Consider the following 10,395-nt stretch of genomic DNA (forward strand, 5'->3'; position numbering starts at 1 on the left):
GGTGTCTCGGCATGACGAACTTTGGCAACGGTGCATACTCAGGGAGAACACTTTTATCTTGAAATTTAGTGAGAGATCATCTTATAATGCTACCATCAATCAAAGCAAAATAAGATGCATAAAAGATAAACATCACATGCAATCAATATAAGTGATATGATATGGCCATCATCATCTTGTGCTTGTGATCTCCATCTCTGAAGCACCCTCATGATCACCATTGTCACCGGCGCGACACCTTGATCTCCATCATAGCATCGTTGTCGTCTCGCCAACTATTGCTTCTACGACTATCGCTACCGCTTAGTGATAAAGTAAAGCAATTACAGGGCGATTGCATTGCATACAATAAAGCGACAACCATATGGCTCCTGCCAGTTGTCGATAACTCGGTTACAAAACACGATCATCTCATACAATATAGCATCATGCCTTGACCATATCACATCACAACATGCCCTGCAAAAACAAGTTAGACGTCCTCTACTTTGTTGTTGCAAGTTTTACGTGGCTGTTACGGGCTTAACAAGAACCATTCTTACCTACGCATCAAAACCACAATGATAGTTCGTCAAGTTAGTGTTGTTTAACCTTCTCAAGGACCGGGCGTAGCCACACTCGGTTCAACTAAAGTTGGAGAAACTGACACCCGCCAGCCACCTATGTGCAAAGCACGTCGGTAGAACCAGTCTCGCGTAAGCGTACGCGTAATGTCGGTACATGATGCTTCATCCAACAATACCGCCGAACCAAAGTGTGACATGCTGGTAAGCAGCATGACTTGTATCGCCCACAACTCACTTGTGTTCTACTCGTGCATATAACATCTACGCATAAAACCAGGCTCGGATGCCACTGTTGGGGAACGTAGTAATTTCAAAAAAAAATCCTACGCACACTTAGGATCATGGTGATGCATAGCAACGAGAGGGGAGAGTGTGTCCACGTACTCTCGTAGACCGAAAGTGGAAGCGATAGCACAACGCGGTTGATGTAGTCGTACGTCTTCACGATCCGACCGATCCAAGTACCGAACGTACGGCACCTCCGAGTTCAGCACACGTTCAACTCGATGACGTCCCGCGATCTCCGATCCAGCAGAGCTTCACGGGAGAGTTCCGTAAGCACGGCGGCATGAGGACGGTGATGATGTTGTTACCGACGCAGGGCTTCGCCTAAGCACCGCTACGATATAACCGAGGTGGGATATGGTGGAGGGGGGCACCGCACACGGCTGGAATAGATCAACAGATCAACTTGTGTGTTCTAGGGTGCCCCCTGCCCCCGTATATAAAGGAGCAAGGGGGGAGGCGGCCGGCTAGGAGGAGGGCGCTCCAGGTGGGGAGTCCTACTCCCACCGGGAGTAGGACTCCTCCTTTAACTTGTTGGAGTAGGAGAGGGAAGGAAGGGAGAGAGGAGGAGAAGGAAAAAGGGGGGCGCCCCCCTCCTTGTCCAATTCGGACTAGAGGGGGAGGGGGTGTGCGGCTGCCCTGGTCGCCCCTCCTCTTCTCCCACTAAGGCCCATGAGGCCCAATTAACTCCCCGGGGGTTCCGGTAATCCCCGGTACTCCAGTTTTTATCTGAAACCACTCGGAACACTTCTGGTGTCCGAATATAGTCGTCCAATATATTGATATTTACGTCTCGACCATTTCGAGACTCCTCGTCATGTCCATGATCATATCCTGGACTTCGAACTACCTTCGGTACATCAAAACACAAAAACTCATAATACCGATCGTCACCAAACTTTAAGCGTGTGGACCCTACGGGTTCGAGAACTATGTAGACATGACCGAGACACGTCTCCGGTCAATAACCAGTAGCAGAACCTGGATGCTCATATTGGCTCCTACATATTCTACGAAGATCTTTATCGGTCAAACCGCATAACAACATATGTTGTTCCCTTTGTCATCGGTATGTTACTTGCCCGAGATTCGATCGTCGGTATCTCAATACCTAGTTCAATCTTACCGGCAAGTCTCTTTACTCGTTCCGTAATGCATCATCCCACAACTAACTCATTAGTCACATTGCTTGCAAGGCTTATAGTGATGTGCATTACCGAGAGGGCCCAGAGATACCTCTCCGACAATTGGAGTGACAAATCCTAGTCTCGAAATACGCCAACTCAATAAGTACCTTCGGGGACACCTGTAGAGCACCTTTATAATCACCCAGTTACGTTGTGACGTTTGGTAGCACACAAAGTTTTCCTCCGGTAAATGGGAGTTGCATAATCTCATAGTCATAGGAACATGTATAAGTCATGAAGAAAGCAATAGCAACATACTAAAGGATCAAGTGCTAAGCTAACGGAATGGGTCAAGTCAATCACATCATTCTCCTAATGATGTGATCCCGTTAATCAAATGACAACTCATGTCCATGGTTAGGAAACATAACCATCTTTGATCAACGAGCTAGTCAAGTAGAGGCATACTAGTGACACTCTGTTTGTCTATGTATTCACACATGTATTATGTTTCCGGTTAATACAATTCTTGCATGAATAATAAACATTTATCATGATATAAGGAAATAAATAATAACTTTATTATTGCCTCTAGGGCATATTTCCTTCACTTGTCAACCTTGGAATCACTTCCAACTCACATCATCACCTCGCCCTTAACTAGTCTCTGTTTATTTTGCAACTCCCGTTTCGAGTTACTACTCTTAGCAAATAAACTAGTATCAAATACTGGGGTTGCTATAAACACTAGTAAAGTACACATCAATAACATGTATATCAAATATACTTTTGTTCACTTTGCTATCCTTCTTATCTGCCAAGTATCTAGGGCAGTTCCACTTCCAGTGACCATTTCCTTTGTAGTAGAAGCACTCAGTTCCAGGCTTGGGTCTAGCTTTGGGATTCTTCATGGGAGTAGGAACTTGCTTGCTATTCTTCTTTGAAGTTCCTCTTTCTTTCCCTTTGCCCTTTTCTTGAAACTAGTGGTCTTGTTAACCATCAACACTTTATGCTATTTCTTGATTTCTACCTTTGCCGATTTCAGCATCGCGAAGAGCTTGGGAATTACTTTCGTCATCCCTTGCATATTATAGTTCATCACTAAGTTCTAGTAACTTGGTGATAGTGACTAGAGAACTTTGTCAATTACTATCTTATTTGGAAGATTAACTCCCACTTTATTCAAGCAATTGTAGTACTCAGACAATCTGAGGACATGCTCACTGGTTGAGCTATTCTCCTCCATCTTGTAGGCAAAGTACTGTTAGAGGTCTCATACCTCTCGACACGGACATGAGTATGAAATACCAAATTCAACTCTTAGAACATCTTATATGCTCTGTGGCGTTCAAAACATTTTTGAAGTGCCGGTTCTAAGCTGTAAAGCATGGTGCACTGAACTATTAAGTAGTCATCATACCGAGCTTTGTCAAACGTTCATAACGTGTGCATATGCTCCTGCAATAGGTCTGTCACCTAGCAGTGCATCAAGGACATAATTCTTCTGTGCAGCAATGAGGATAATCCTCAGATCACGGACAAAGTCCGCATCATTGCTGCTATCATCTTTCAACTTATTTTTCTCTAGGAACATATCAAAATAATAATAAACTGGAAGCTACATCGCAAGCTATTGATCTACAACATAGATATGCAAATACTATCAAGTACTAAGTTCATGATAAATTAAAGTTCAATTAATCATATTACTTAAGAGCTCCCACTTAGATAAACATCACTCTAATCGTCTAAGTGATCATGTGATCCATATCAACTAAACCATGTCCGATCATCACGTGAGATGGAGTAGTTTTCAGTGGTGAACATCACTATGTTGATCATGTCAACTATATGATTCACGCTCGACCTTTCGGTCTCAGTGTTCTGAGGCCATATCTGCATATGCTAGGCTCGTCAAGTTTAACCCGAGTATTCTGTGTGTGCAAAACTGTCTTGCACCCATTGTATGTGAACGTAGAGCTTATCACACCCGGTCATCACGTGGTGTCTCGGCACGACGAACTATTGCAACAGTGCATACTCTGGGAGAACACTTGTACCTTGAAATTTAGTGAGAGATCATCTTATAATGCTACCGCCGTACTAAGCAAAATAAGATGCATAAAGAGATAAACATCACATGCAATCAAATAAGTGATATGATATGGCCATCATCATCTTGTGCCTTTGATCTCCATCTCCAAAGCACCGTCATGATCACCATCATCACCGGCTTGACACCTTGATCTCTATCGAAGCACCATTGTCGTCTCACCAACTATTGCTTCTACGACTATCGCTACCGCTTAGTGATAAAGTAAAGCAATTACATGGCGTTTGCATTTCATACAATAAAGCGACAACCATATCACTCCTGCCAGTTGCCGATAACTGTTACAAAACATGATCATCTCATACGACAATTTATATATCATCACGTCTTGACCATATCACATCACAGCAAGCCCTGCAAAAACAGGTTAGACGTCCTCTACTTTGTTGTTGCAAGTTTTACGTGGCTGCTACGGACTTAGCAAGAACCATTCTTACTTATGGCATAAAACCACAACATGGTATAGTGATTGCTTTTTGATCTTCAGAAAGAACCTTGTTCATTGAATCCGATTCAACTAAAGTTGGAGAAACAGACACCCGCCAGCCACCTGTGTGCAAAGCACGTCGGTAGAACCAGTCTCATGAGCGCGGTCATGTAATGTCGGTCTGGGCTGCTTCATCCAACAATACCGCCGAATCAAGAAACAACTAGTGACGGCAAGCAATATGTATATACACACGCTCACAACTCCTTCGTGTTCTACTCGTGCATATAACATCTACACATAGACCTGGCTCGGATGCCATTGTTGGGGAACGTAGTATTTCAAAAAAATTCCTATGAGCACGCAAGATCTATCTAGGGATGCATAGAAACAAGAGGGGAGAGTGTGTCCACGTACCCTCGTAGACCGAAAGCGGAAGCGTTAAGTAACGCGGCTGATGTAGTCAAACTTCGGTCATCAAATCACATAACTCATAATACAAATCGTCATCGAACGTTAAGCGTGCGGACCCTATGGGTTCGAGAACTATGTAGACATGACCGAGACACATCTCTGGTCAATAACCAATAGCAGAACCTGGATGCTCGTATTGGTTCCTACATATTCTAGGAAGATCTTTATCGGTGAAACCACATAACAACATATGTTGCTCCCTTTGTCATCGGTATGTTACTTGCCCGAGATTCGATCGTTGGTATCATCATACCTAGTTCAATCTCGTTACTAGCAAGTCTCTTTACTCGTTCCGTAATGCATCATCCTGCAACTAATTCATTAGTAACATTGCTTGCAAGGCTTATAGTGATGTGCATTACTGAGAGGGCCCAGAGATACCTCTCCGATACACGGAGTGACAAATCCTAATCTCGATCTATGCCAACTCAACAAACACCATAGGAGACACCTATAGAGCATCTTTATAATCACCCAGTTACGTTGTGACGTTTGATAGCACACAAGGTGTTCCTTCGGTATTCGGGAGTTGCATAATCTCATAGTCATAGGAACATGTATAAGTCATGAAGAAAGCAATAGCAATAAACTAAATGATCATAGTGCTATGCTAATGGATGGGTCTAGTCCATCACATCATTCTCTAATGATGTGACCCTATTCATCAAATGATAACACATGTCCATGGCTAGGAAACTTAACCATCTTTGATTAACGAGCTAGTCAAGTAGAGGCATACTAGGGACACTTTGTTTGTCTATGTATTCACACATGTACTAAGTGTCCGGTTAATACAATTCTAGCATGAATAATAAAATTCATCATGATATAAGGAAATATAAATAACAACTTTATTATTGCCTCTAGGGCATATTTCCTTTAGAATCCATATCCGACGCTTCTGCGCTGACGGGCCTGAAGATGAGCCAGTGTCATAGCTGCGTGTGAGGGATCCCTAGCATTCCTGAAGACCAATCTCAACCTGAATAGCCGTTTTCACGTAGGTGGTGAAATCAGCAAAGTCATGAACGAGCAGTGCTAGCTTGATATTAGGGTGAAGTCCATCACGGAACTTTTCTTGCCTACGAGCATCAGTTGTAATGTCTTCTTCAGCATAACATAATAAGTCCAAAAATTCCCGCTGATAAGCATCTACAGACTTTTTGCCTTGGGTGAGGTTGCGGAACTCGCGCTTCTTCCTATCCATGATTCCCCAAGGAATGAAACGAGCACGGAAGGCAGCTTGGAAATCCGACCAAGTGATGACCATTCTAGTAGCTAGGGTACGCCTATGGTTGTCCCACCATTGGGCAGCGGGACCATTAAGGAAGAAGGATGCGAAGGTGACATAGCTAGCAGGGGCTACATCAGCAGACTCCGTCTCATAGGTGATATCACGGAGCTAGTCATCAGCATCCAGCGGCTGTGTTGAGCTGCGGTAGATAGTTGGGTTGAGGCGCATGAAATCCTGCAGAGTTACTGGGGCTGGCTGTTGGTTCATATTGGGGCGAGGAAACTGCGCCATCATTCCTTCCATGAACTGGCGGTTTAGGTCAAACTGCTGCATCATTCTGGCCATAAATTCAGGCGGTGGTGGAGCGTTGCCACCATGGCCACGACTAATGGGTCTAACCATCCTACTAACATGTAACAGGGGTAGTTTGCCATCGAGCATTTGTAAAGACAAATGATCATTCATGATAAAACATGCATAATGAAAGAGGTATGATGGATACCACCTAGTAGTCAACAAGACAGTGTGTGTACTATTCAAAATACTATTCTAAGGAATAACTATGGCTTGTCCAACTTTGGGGTGAATGTGGTCACGGGATCCTAACGTTAGAGCTAGAAAATTTGTTTAAACCGACTGGAAGAGAGATCAGAGTCCTAGAGTAAAGATCGGGGAGTAAAAGATCCTAATACCACCCAATGGCGACATGGGCCCGTGATAACCCACAAGTACAGGGGATCTATCATAGTCCTTTTGATAAGTAAGAGTGTCGAACCCAACGAGGAGCAGAAGGAAATGATAAGCAGTTTTCAGTAAGGTATTCTCTGCAAGCACTGAAATTATCGGTAACAGATAGTTTTGTGATAAGGTAATTTGTAACGAGTAACAAGTAATAAATGTAAATAAGGTGCAGCAAGATGGCCCAATCCTTTTTGTAGCAAAGGACAAGCCTGGACAAACTCTTATATAAAGGAAAGTGCTCCCGAGGACACATGTGAATTATCATCAAGCTAGTTTTCGTCACGTTCATATGATTCGCGTTCGGTACTTTGATAATTTGATATGTGGGTGGACCGGTGCTTGGGTACTGCCCTTCCTTGGACAAGCATCCCACTTATGATTAACCCCTATTGCAAGCATGCGCAACTACAAAATAAGTATTAATGTAAACCTAACCATACCATGAAACATATGGATCCAAATCAGCCCCTTACGAAGCAACGCATAAACTAGGGTTTAAGCTTCTGTCACTCTAGCAACCCATCATCTACTTATTACTTCCCAATGCCTTCCTCTAGGTCCAAATAATGGTGAAGTATCATGTAGTCGACGTTCACATGACACCACTAGAGGAGAGACAACATACATCTCATCAAAATATCGAATGAATACCAAATTCACATGACTACTTATAGCAAGACTCCTCCCATGTCCTGAGGAACTAATGTAGCTACTAACAAATCATATTCATGTTCATAATCATAGGGGTATTGATATGCATAAATGATCTGAACATATGTTCTTCCACCGAATAAACCAACTAGCATCAACTACAAGGATTAATTAACACTAGTAGCAACCTGCAGGTACCAATCTGAGGTTTTGAGACAAAGATTGGATACAAGAGATGAACTAGGGTTTGAGATGAGATGGTTCTAGTGAAGATGTTGATGGAGATTGACCCCCTCCCGATGAGAGTATCGATGGTGATGACGATGGTGATGATTTCCCCCTCCCGGAGGGAAGTCTCTCCGGCAGAACGGCTCCGCCGGAGCCCTAGATTGGTTCCGCCAAGGTTCCGCCTCGTGGCGGTGGAGTCTCATCCCATAAGCTTGCTTATGATTTTTTTCCAGAGCAAAAGACCTCATATAGCAGAAGATGGGCACCAGAGGCCTGCTAGGGGGCCCACGAGGCAAGGGCGTGCCCCCAACCTCGTGGATGGTGGGTGGCCCCCCTCTGGTACTTCCTTCGCCTAATATTTTTTATATATTCTGAAATGTGCTCCCATGAAGTTTCAGGACTTTTGGAGTTGTGCAGAATAGGTCTCTAATATTTGCTCCTTTTCCAGCCCAGAATTTCAACTGCCGGCATTCCCCCTCTTCATGTAAACCTTATAAAATAAGAGAGAATAGGCATAAGTATTGTGACATAATGTGTAATAACAAACCATAATGCAATAAATATAGATATAAAAGCATGATGCAAAATGGATGTATCAACTCCCCCAAGCTTAGACCTCGCTTGTCCTCAAGCAGAAGACGAAATCGAAAAATATGTCCACATGTTTAAAAATAACGGTGTCGATAAAATAAAATACAGATATGAAGATATCATGATCATTCTTATAATAGCAGCATATATAGAGAGAGTAAAACTATTTTGATTCCGGTATAAAAATAATTATTTAGATCACATCGGCCCTATATAAGCCCGATTAGGTGTTTCCGAACTCGCGAGACGGTAGTCAACCAAAAAAATACACCCAACCCGATCCCATCGCCCGCATTCTCCTGCCGCGCCCCCAGATCTCCCTCACCCGCGCGACCCCCCCGCCCCCCTCTCGCCGCCGGCGACGGCCTCCGTCCCCGCGCCCCAGATCCGCCGACTCCGAGCCCCACACCCCGCTCACCAGCGCCGCCACCACCTCCCCGCCCCACGGCGCGCCGCCTTCTAGCACGCCGCCGTCCCGTCTCGCGGCACGCCGCCGTCCCGTCTCGCGGCACGCCGCGTTCTCTTCTCCCAGCGCACCCCCCCCCCCCCCCCCCCCCCTCCCCCGCTGAACCACTCCTCCCCGATGCTCCTCCTCCGGCGCTTCCGCCAACGAGCATCTGGACTCGCCGTGGACGCGGCCTCCTGGCTCTACCCCACCCATGCCTTCTCCATGTTCTTCCCCTGGCCATGCCCGCGCCGGCGGCCCAACCATCCAGCTCGAGCAAAAGAAGTTCAACGCCTCGAGCGCGAGCAGTCCATCCAGGTTCTCGATGTGCGTCTCCCATAGCACCCTCGACGACATGCCCAAGCCGAAGCGGCGACCTGCCTGAGTCCTACAATGTGACCTTCATGCCTGTGTCTTCTCCGCCGCCCTCCTTCATCTTCCTCTGTGTGTGGTGGACGCCATGGCGTGCTCGCTGGATCCCTGCACAAAGATGTTGCGGGGGTCGCTGGATCCATCCTCCGACCACAACCACCTCGCCCATGGAAGCATGGGGCTTTCTACGACCAACGCTCACTGTCTTCTGTGTCACCCATAGCCCATTGACCTCCTGTGCTCCCCTATATGTGAGTCACTTATGTGTTAGATTCTGTGTTGTGTTTGTTCCGTGGTAGACTGATGATAGTTCAGTTACAGGGAGAACAACAGGTTGGCTTGTACGTGGCCTACAGATAGAGTAAAATTGATGTTGCTGCTCTGCGTTAAAGATGGCTCCAGATGAAGCACTATCTAGCCGATGTACTACTTGTTCTACTGTACGTTTGTGCCTTTTGTTTGGTGGATCAGCTACTGTTTTGCTAGCTTTGGACATCAGCTTTTTTATGCTGCTACATCACATGGACCCATGGAGAAGAAAAATGGATAAGAGAGAGATGATGCGATGGTTAGAAAATACAAATGGTGGAAAACACCCGACATAGAATCATTGGTAGTTACCTAAACGAGTGTTCAAGTAAATATACTACAACACTACATTGGCAAAAAAAAACATACCTAGCGGAAGTTTAGTGACATATACTTGAAGGATAAAAAAATGTGTGGTGGTGGGATCAACCTGATGTTAAGTCTAATAAATACTCACAAAAACTTTGTTCAATCAGATGTGGTTTCGTGCTCTATACATGTTTGTTGATACGTCTACAATAGACTAACGTTTCTTGACTATGATATATAAGAGGTCCAAAATTTTGATTTCAAGATGGATCGAAGTTAGGTGCATAAATATATGATGCGTCCAGAAAATTCTTTTCTTTTGCATCCATTTTGTCCGAAAAAAGTGAACACCTGAAGTTCAAAATATTAAACGCGAGCAGAAAAAAGTTAAAATGATCTAGTGCTCAAAATAAAATAATACCTATGAACTAGAAAAAAACATAATAAAAATACACAACTCGAAAAGAAAATAAGCGAACAGTTCGATGTTAAAAAATTGAAAAATCACTAAACCCCTGAGTGT

This window comes from Triticum aestivum, chromosome 3A (genome assembly GCF_018294505.1).
Source record: "Triticum aestivum cultivar Chinese Spring chromosome 3A, IWGSC CS RefSeq v2.1, whole genome shotgun sequence".
Classification (NCBI taxonomy): domain Eukaryota; kingdom Viridiplantae; phylum Streptophyta; class Magnoliopsida; order Poales; family Poaceae; genus Triticum; species Triticum aestivum.